The following is an 8,180-nucleotide window of genomic DNA, read 5'->3' as shown; positions in this document are numbered from 1 at the left end:
TGGAGTACCTCCAGGAGAGCTTCATGGAGATGTCCCTGGAGGATTTCCGCTCCATCCCCAGACACGTTAACAGACTTTTCCAGTAGCTGTACTGGCTGCGAATGCATCCCAAGTCCTCAGGGCAAAATAATCATTAAAAAACCTTGCTTTTAAACCATGTTTTATATTTTAAAAGGTAAACTCATCTGAGGTCCCTTCCATGGGGTCATGGTCTTGGCTACTGGCTTGGGAGGGTACTTCAGTCAGGCTGAGAAAAAGCTCCTGGCTGTTGGGGAGAACGGAGTGCTGGGTGCTCTCTGCAAGATCGTCCTCCTCCTCCTCCTCTTCCCCATCCTCAGAATCCTCAGGTGTAGAGACTATCCCAGACCCGGTTTGCACGATCACAGGTGGGGTAGTGGTGGCGGCCCCCCCTAGAATTGCATGCAGCTCGGCGTAGAAGCGGCATGTCCGCGGCTCTGACCCGGAGCGACCGTTTGCCTCCTTTGTTTTTTGATAGGCTTGTCTGAGCTCCTTCACTTTCACGCGGCACTGATCTGAGTCCCTATTGTGGCCTCTCTCCATCATGCCCTTGGAGATTTTTTCAAAAGTTTTGGCATTTCGTCTCTTTGAATGAAGTTCTGCTAGCACTGAATCCTCTCCCCATACAGCGATCAGATCCAGTACCTCCCGTGCGGTCCATGCTGGTGCTCTTTTTCGATTATCAGCCTGCATGGTTACCTGTGCTGATGAGCTGAGGTATCTGTGGTATCTGTGGTCACCTGTGCTCTCCACGCTGGGCAAACAGGAAATTAAATTCAAATTTTCCTGGGTCTCTTCCTGTCTACCTGGTCAGTGCATGCGAGTTCACATTGCTGTCCAGAGACGTCACAATGGTGCACTCTGGGACAGCTCTCGGAGGCCAATACCATCGATTTGTGGCCACACTAACCCTAATTCGAATTAACAAAATCGATTTTGGCGCTACTCCGCTCGTCGAGGTGGAGTACAGAAATCGATTTTAAGCGCCCTTTAGTTCGAACTAAATGGCTCCGTTGTGTGGACGGGTGAAGGGTTAATTCGAATTAACGCTGCTAAATCCGAATTAATCCCGTAGTGTAGACCAGGCCAAAGAGAGTGCGCTTCTCAAAAGAGATAGAAACAAAAAAATTCTGTTAAATAGAAGCCGGGGCAGGGAGTTCTGGGCAAACGGAGCTACCCTGAATTTGTATTTTAAAAACTATATATATATTTTTTGTTTTGTTTTATTGTATTTTTGAGTTTACTGCTGGTTAGCAACACAGAAGGAAATGCTGATAGACACTTTAACCAAGTAGATGTCAATCTTGATTAAATCAGAACCCCTGAAGTAAAACTCTGCCCAGAAAGGGAGACATGTTCAAACCTGAGTCTCTAGTGAACATTCTCTCCTATCATTCCATCCCTCTCTCTGCTACTACTTGAAACCAATGAAGAGGGAAGAGATATGGGTCTCAACAGCAGTTCACAGCCTAGCAGCAGTTTCAGCAGGAGCAGAAAATACAACAGCTGGTGCTGTTCCAAAAGCTATTGCTTCAGAGGTGTATCACCCCATGCCCAAATTACGGCTCCAATTGTGAGTCTGAGCTCCATGCCATATAAACTGAGGCCTAAGTGGTACCTTTCTTGACAGGTGAAGCCTAAGATGCTTAGAAGGCCCTAGATGATCAATCTGCCAAGAATTAGGCATTGCTGGAGGCAGTAATATTGGATCAACCAGGGTTATCCCCTGCGAGCTCTTCACAGAAATCCTGGTCAAAACTCTTCCTACCCTGGTCCCCACCCCAGGCCTTAGGTTCGTGTTTCAAAGGATGAGCTCCTCGGTCTCCAGCCTGAGACTCATGCAGTTGAAGACTTATTAGACTACTTTATCCTGGAAGAAGTATCTGGATGTCCTGCCACCCACTTTGCACTGATGTCACTGACTGCACAAGGTACAGAGCAAGGGAGAATCAGGCCCTGAGGAGAAAAATGGAGGAACTGCAGATTAGTGGATTCCTTTGAAATTTAGGCCTTGCCTTCCCTGTGTCTTCAGCTTATCCCTGTGTGAAATTTATATATGGCACTCATTATAGATTTCCTACAGCACTTGTCATCATAGTATCTAAGTGCTTCACAGGTAAATTACACTTGCGTGGGCAGAGCTCCAGTAGACTTCATAAAGTTTTATGCACTTCTCCCTCTCTGGTTAAGGTGGCTCTCCTCCGAGATCCCATATTTGTATTTAATCATCATGATCATTCCCGCGATGGTGGAAATGCTTTCTCAAAGAGGAAGGTCTTGCAGCATGCCTTGCATGTGGTCAGACTCTGGGTTAGTCTGACGCTGACGGACATATTACCCGTTTCACAAGGATGTTGTAAGGCTTACTTTATTAATGAGAAAAACTTCAAGATTGTCAGATGAAAGGTGCAAAGCATCAATCCATCAGTTTTAATACATGTGTGGAAAGTCCCAGGGCACCAAGAGATTGGGCAGTTTATTCAGCTGCTGAAAAAGAGAACATTTCACTTTCCACAGTGAAATGCAGGAGTGTTTGACTATGACTCAAAATGAGATTGATCCTGGCAGAAGATCACTTGGGGATCCAGGAAATGCAAATAAGAAATTATTTGTATAAGTGAATTTGAAATGGTAAATGCATAATTCATCAAGTTCTAGGAATGAGGAAGATGGAGTCTAGAGACCATGGGAAATTTCAAGGCACAGAGACCATTCATTGAACTTGTTACAACATTGTCTTTCAAAGAAGTGATTCATATTAGGAAGATTTTCTGATTGTATTCACACTGTTTGCTACATTGTACAACAGACGATGAAAATTAACTTGCAAATCAAATAACAGAGCAATCTGCAGGATTGTTATAATGTTTTTTAGTTTTTAACATTAGTAAATCTCCCTTGTGCAACCCCCTCTATTTGTGCTAACACAACGAAGAACTAAATTATACACACGTATCTTTAACATCTTTTTTGCATGCTGATGAAATGATTAGCGCTTTGGAGACGTCCATACTGAAGAACCAGCTATAGTAGCAGCCAGCTATATTAGCTAGGGACTCTGGTCTGGGAGACACTGGCTTGCAGTTCAGAAAGGAAAGAAAAAATAGTAAGCTAGAATCTAATTAAGTGGAATCAGAATGAAGATAATTATGGGCTGGGTTTTGGAAAGAAATGAGCATATCAAGTTTGAAAAACACTGGTTTCTTCTAAAGATGGAGGTGATTACTTATTAGAGACCAGTTACCTAGAGTTCTTATCCAACCTTCAAAGTGTGGATAAAATCTCTTAATGATTGTAAGGCAGCTGGTGTCATGGTGTTGATGCGGCCTGTGTAAGGAGTATTTCTCCTAAATAGGTCTGATTGGTATGTCTACACAACAAAGAAAAACCCGCGGCTGACCCGGGCTCGTGAGGCTTGGGCTGCGGGGCTGTTTCATTGCTGTGTAGACGTCCAGGCTTGGGCTAGGACCCAGTGTCCCACAGCCCAAGCCCCAAAGTCTACACAGCAATGAAACAGCCCCACAGTTGGCTGGGACAGGCCAGCCATGGGTTTTTCTTTGCTGTGTAGACATACCCATTGTTGGCGTGCCCTGTCACTTTAAGACCACCACATCATGCAGGACATGCTTCTCCTACAGCATATGGGTACAGTTAAAGAAGGGCCTTGTGCAAGACTTCATTCCCGCATTAATGTAGTAACCAAAGAGTCCCCTCAGCTACGTATTTTAAAGTTTCGGACATCCCAGCTTTAGGTGGGCAGCCATTATTATTTGTCATGTTCTTCCATGTGCTTTGTTTTCTGTGTGTAATTTGTACATCTACACTGCATGCCACTAAGAACATTTAAGTTACCCCAGTGTATTATTTGACGTTACCCCTTCAGGGGACCATCTGCTATGAAGAGCCCAGTACCCTTGACTCCCAATGAAATCAATGGGAATTGAAGGCACTCAGGGCCAGATTTTTAAAGATCAATGGGAATTAGGCACCTACGCCCCTTTTGAAAATCCCACTAGGTGCCTATCTGCATCATTAGGTGCCTAAATGCCTTTGGTATTGGTGGTAAGTGTTGCTTATTTTAGTTGCACCCCTATTTTTATATGCGCTGCTTGATGAGCGTTTGTATGTTTCATGCATCTGTTTTCATGAAAAGTCACAATAATGGTAACAACAACTTACATCCATATACATATATTTTACATCTTAAAATCCCAAAGCACTTTAGAGACTGGGAATGAAACCTTGGCCTCACTGAAGGCAATAGCAAAACTCCTATTCACTTTAATGGGGCCAGGATTTCACCCTGTATATATATGGGAGGGGGTGTAACTTTATACCTGCAGCCTTACCACCTTGAGCTACAAGCCTATCAGATATCAGTATCTAAGTCAAGTATTACTAATAGTCTCCAGGAGCCCTCATCATGGAGCAGGACCTCATTGCACTAGATGCTGTAAAAACATAGAATAAAAAGACAGTCCCTGCCCCCAAAGAGCTTACAGTCCAAATAGAGCCTATCTAGTACAGTAAAAGATCTGTTATCCGGCCCAATTTATAGTCTGGATGGAGCGGGGCCAGCATGCTCCCTACCTGGCTCCACGTGGCTCCCCGGAAGCGGCGACCTGTCCCTGCTGCTCCTAGGCAAGGCGCGGCTAGGCGGCTCTGCACGCTGACTTCACCCGCAGGCTCCGCCCCTATAGCTCCTATTGGCTGAGAACCAGAGGGGCAGCACCTGGGGGCAGAGGCAGCACGCAGAGCCGCCTAGGCATGCCTCTGCCTAGGAGCAGCAGGGACAGGTTGCCGCCTGTGGGAAGCCACCTGAGGTGAGCGCCGCCTGGATCCAGTACCCCAAAACCCCTCCCACGCCCCAACCCCCTGCCCCCAGCCCCCTACTGCACCCAAACTCCGCCCCAGAGCCCACGTCCTGCACGCTGGTCCCATACCCAAACTCCCTCCCTCTTAGTTAACCGGAATTTTTCACTTACCGGCACCCCCCATTCCCCCAACATACTGGATTAAAAAGCTTTTACTGTATTTGGATGGGAATCCTGCCAGGAAAACACAAATGCTTGAGGAAATGGTTTTGATGGATCAGTAGGTAGCAATCTTCCCACTGAATCAGTAATGAACCAGTGCCCCAGTATCCTATGAATGGGTACTTTGCTACTATAGGCACTTTACTTCAGATGAGATGTCACCATTAAAATCCAGACTGGTGGGGGGGTGTGTGTGTGTATGTGTACTTGGTTCTTTAAAAGGGCCAATTTCACAGAGCTGAAAACAATTATGAGCCAAATCAGCTGGGGTGGGGGGAGAATTTACTCAGAGAAATGTGAATGATAATTGGGAATTGTTTAAGAACACTTTACTAGATACGCCAAAAGCCACAATCCCACAATTGAGGAAGAAGGCTGTATTTGTTAAAAAACTGACCTGATTTAGACAGGAACTGAAGGCAGCTATAATAAATTAATTATATATATATGTAACAAATGGAAGAAATGGGAAGTTGATAGTAATGAATGTAAATGAGAAGCTGGGATTTTAGAAAATGTATAAAGGGAAGCAAAGGGACATAAATAGAAGTCAATGGCCAAATGAGTTAAGGACAGTAAGAAGGAGGTTTTAAAGTACACCTCTACCCCGATATAACACTGTCCTCGGGAGTCAAAAAATCTTACCGTGTTATATGTGAAACCGCGTTATATCGAACTTGCTTTGATCCACCGGAGCACGCAGCCCCCCCCCCCCCAGAGCACTGCTTTACAGCGTTATATCCAAATTCGTGTTATATCGGGTCGCATTATATCGGGGAAGCGGTGTATATTAGGAACAAAAAGAATTCTGACAATGGTATTGGTTCATTATTAGATGCAAATGGTATAATTATTATTAATAATAATGCAGAAAATGCAGAAGTGTTCAATAAATATTTCTGTTCTGTATTTGGCAAAAACAGATGATGTCATCTTATCACATGATGATACTAACATTCTTTCCATTCCACTAATATCTTAGAAGGATGTTAAACAGCTGCTACTAAAATCAGCAGGTCCAGATAACTTGCATCCAAGAGTTTTAAAAGAGCTGACTGAGGACATCACTGGACTGCTAATACTGATTTTCATTAAGGCTATGTCTACACAATCGCTTTTGTTGGTATAACTTATGTCACTCAGAGGTGTGAAATAAACACCTCCTGAGCAACATAAGTTACATCAACAGAAGCTCCAGTGTGGAGCTTCTCCCACTGACATAACTACTGCCGCTCGTGGTGGTGGTTTCATTATGTTGATGGGAGAACTCTCTCCCGTCGGCATAGAGTGACTACATGAGCGATCTTACATCAGCGTCACTGCATCGATACAGCTGTGCCACTGTAAGCTCACTAGTTTAGACATGGCCTAAGGCTTGGAACACTGGGGAATTTCCAGAAGACTGGAAGAAAGCTAATGTTGTGCCAGTATTTAAAAAGGATAAGCAGGATGACCCAGATAATTATAGCCGTGTCAGGATGACATTGATCCTGGGCAAGATAATGGAATGGCTCATATAGGATTTAATTAATAAAGGAGGGTAATGTAATTAATGAAAATCAAAATGGGTTTATGGAAAATATCTCCTATCAAATTAACTTGATATATCTTTTAAGATGTGATTAAAAAGTTGGCTGATAAAAGTAATAGCGTTGATGTAATATACTTAAACTTCTTTAAGGCGTTTGAATTGGTACCACATGACATTTTAATTAAAAAACTAGACTGATATAAAATTAACACGGCACACATTAAATGGATGACAAGTTGGCTAACTGACAGGTCTGAAATGTAACTGTAAACCGGGAATCATCATCAAGGAGATGTGTTTCTAGTGGGGTCCCATAGGGATTGGTTCTTGGCCCTACGCTATTTAACATTTTTATTAATGACTTGGAAGAAAACATAAAATCATCATTTATGACGTTTGCACATGACACAAAAATTGGGAAAGTGGTAACTAATGAAGAGGACAGGTCGCTGTTACAGAGTGATCTGGATCCCTTTGTAAGCTGGGCACAAGCCAGCACCACATTGTAACACAGCTAAATATAAATGAATACATCTAGGAACAAAAAATGTAGGTCATACTTACAGGCTGGGAGAAATCTATCCTGGAAGCAGTGACTCTAAAAAATATTTGAGGGTCGTGGTGGATAACCAACTGAATCTGAGTTCCGAGTGTGATGTTGTGGCCAATGGGGCTAATAAGATCCTTGGATGCACATACGGGGAATCTTGAGTAAGAGTAGAAAGATTATTTTACCACTGTGTTCGGCACTGGTGTGACTGCTGCTGGACTACTGTGTCCAGTTCTGAAGCCCACAGTTCAAGAAGGATGTTAAAAAATTAGAGAGAATTCAGAAAAGAACCACAAGAATTATTAAAGGATTAAACAACCTGCCTTACAGTTATAGACTCAAGCAGCTCAATCTATTTAGCTTAACAAAGAGAAGGTTAAGGGGTGATTTGATTACAGTCTGTAAGTACCTACATGGAGAACAAATATTTAATAATGGATTCTTCAATCTAACACTAAAAGTATATCACAAGCCAATGGCTGGAAGTTGAAGCTAGACAAATTCAGACTGGAAATAAGGTGTACATTTTTAACAGTGAGAGTAATTAACCATTGGAACAATTTGCCAAGGGTCTAAAAGCTCTGCTCGAGGAATGATTGTGGGGAAGGTCTATGGCCAGTGCCATAGAGGAGGTCAGACTAGATGATCACAGTGGTCCCTTCTGGCCTTCGAATCTATGAATCTATGGACCGTTGCACATGGGTGTAGTGGGGAGGGTGCAAGGAGAGTTTCTCCTTCATTGCATATTCTGCACAAGGACCAGGAATAATCACAGTCTATTTCCTCCCTGTGCCATTGGGGGCACAAATTGCCCCAAAGGGGATGCAGCCATGTCCCCAAGCCCCTGTACCAGCCAGCAAAGTTGACTGACTGCAGAGAGGGGAGCACGCTGCTCCATCCCAAGGGGTGGGTTCGTGTATGCCCTGCATGTCAGGGAATTTGGGGCGGGATTGTGCCTTCTGGCTTTATTGCTTCTTGAAAAACTCCCTTTGGAGCAGTGTGACTCTTCCTCAGTGGCCTATTGTCAGTAAAGATCTCATGGCAC

Source organism: Terrapene carolina, unplaced genomic scaffold (genome assembly GCF_002925995.2).
Source record: "Terrapene carolina triunguis isolate 2854851 unplaced genomic scaffold, T_m_triunguis-2.0 Scaffold85, whole genome shotgun sequence".
NCBI lineage: Eukaryota > Metazoa > Chordata > Testudines > Emydidae > Terrapene > Terrapene triunguis.
The sequence above is the reverse complement of the archived record's forward strand: the minus strand, read 5'-3'. Positions refer to the sequence as shown.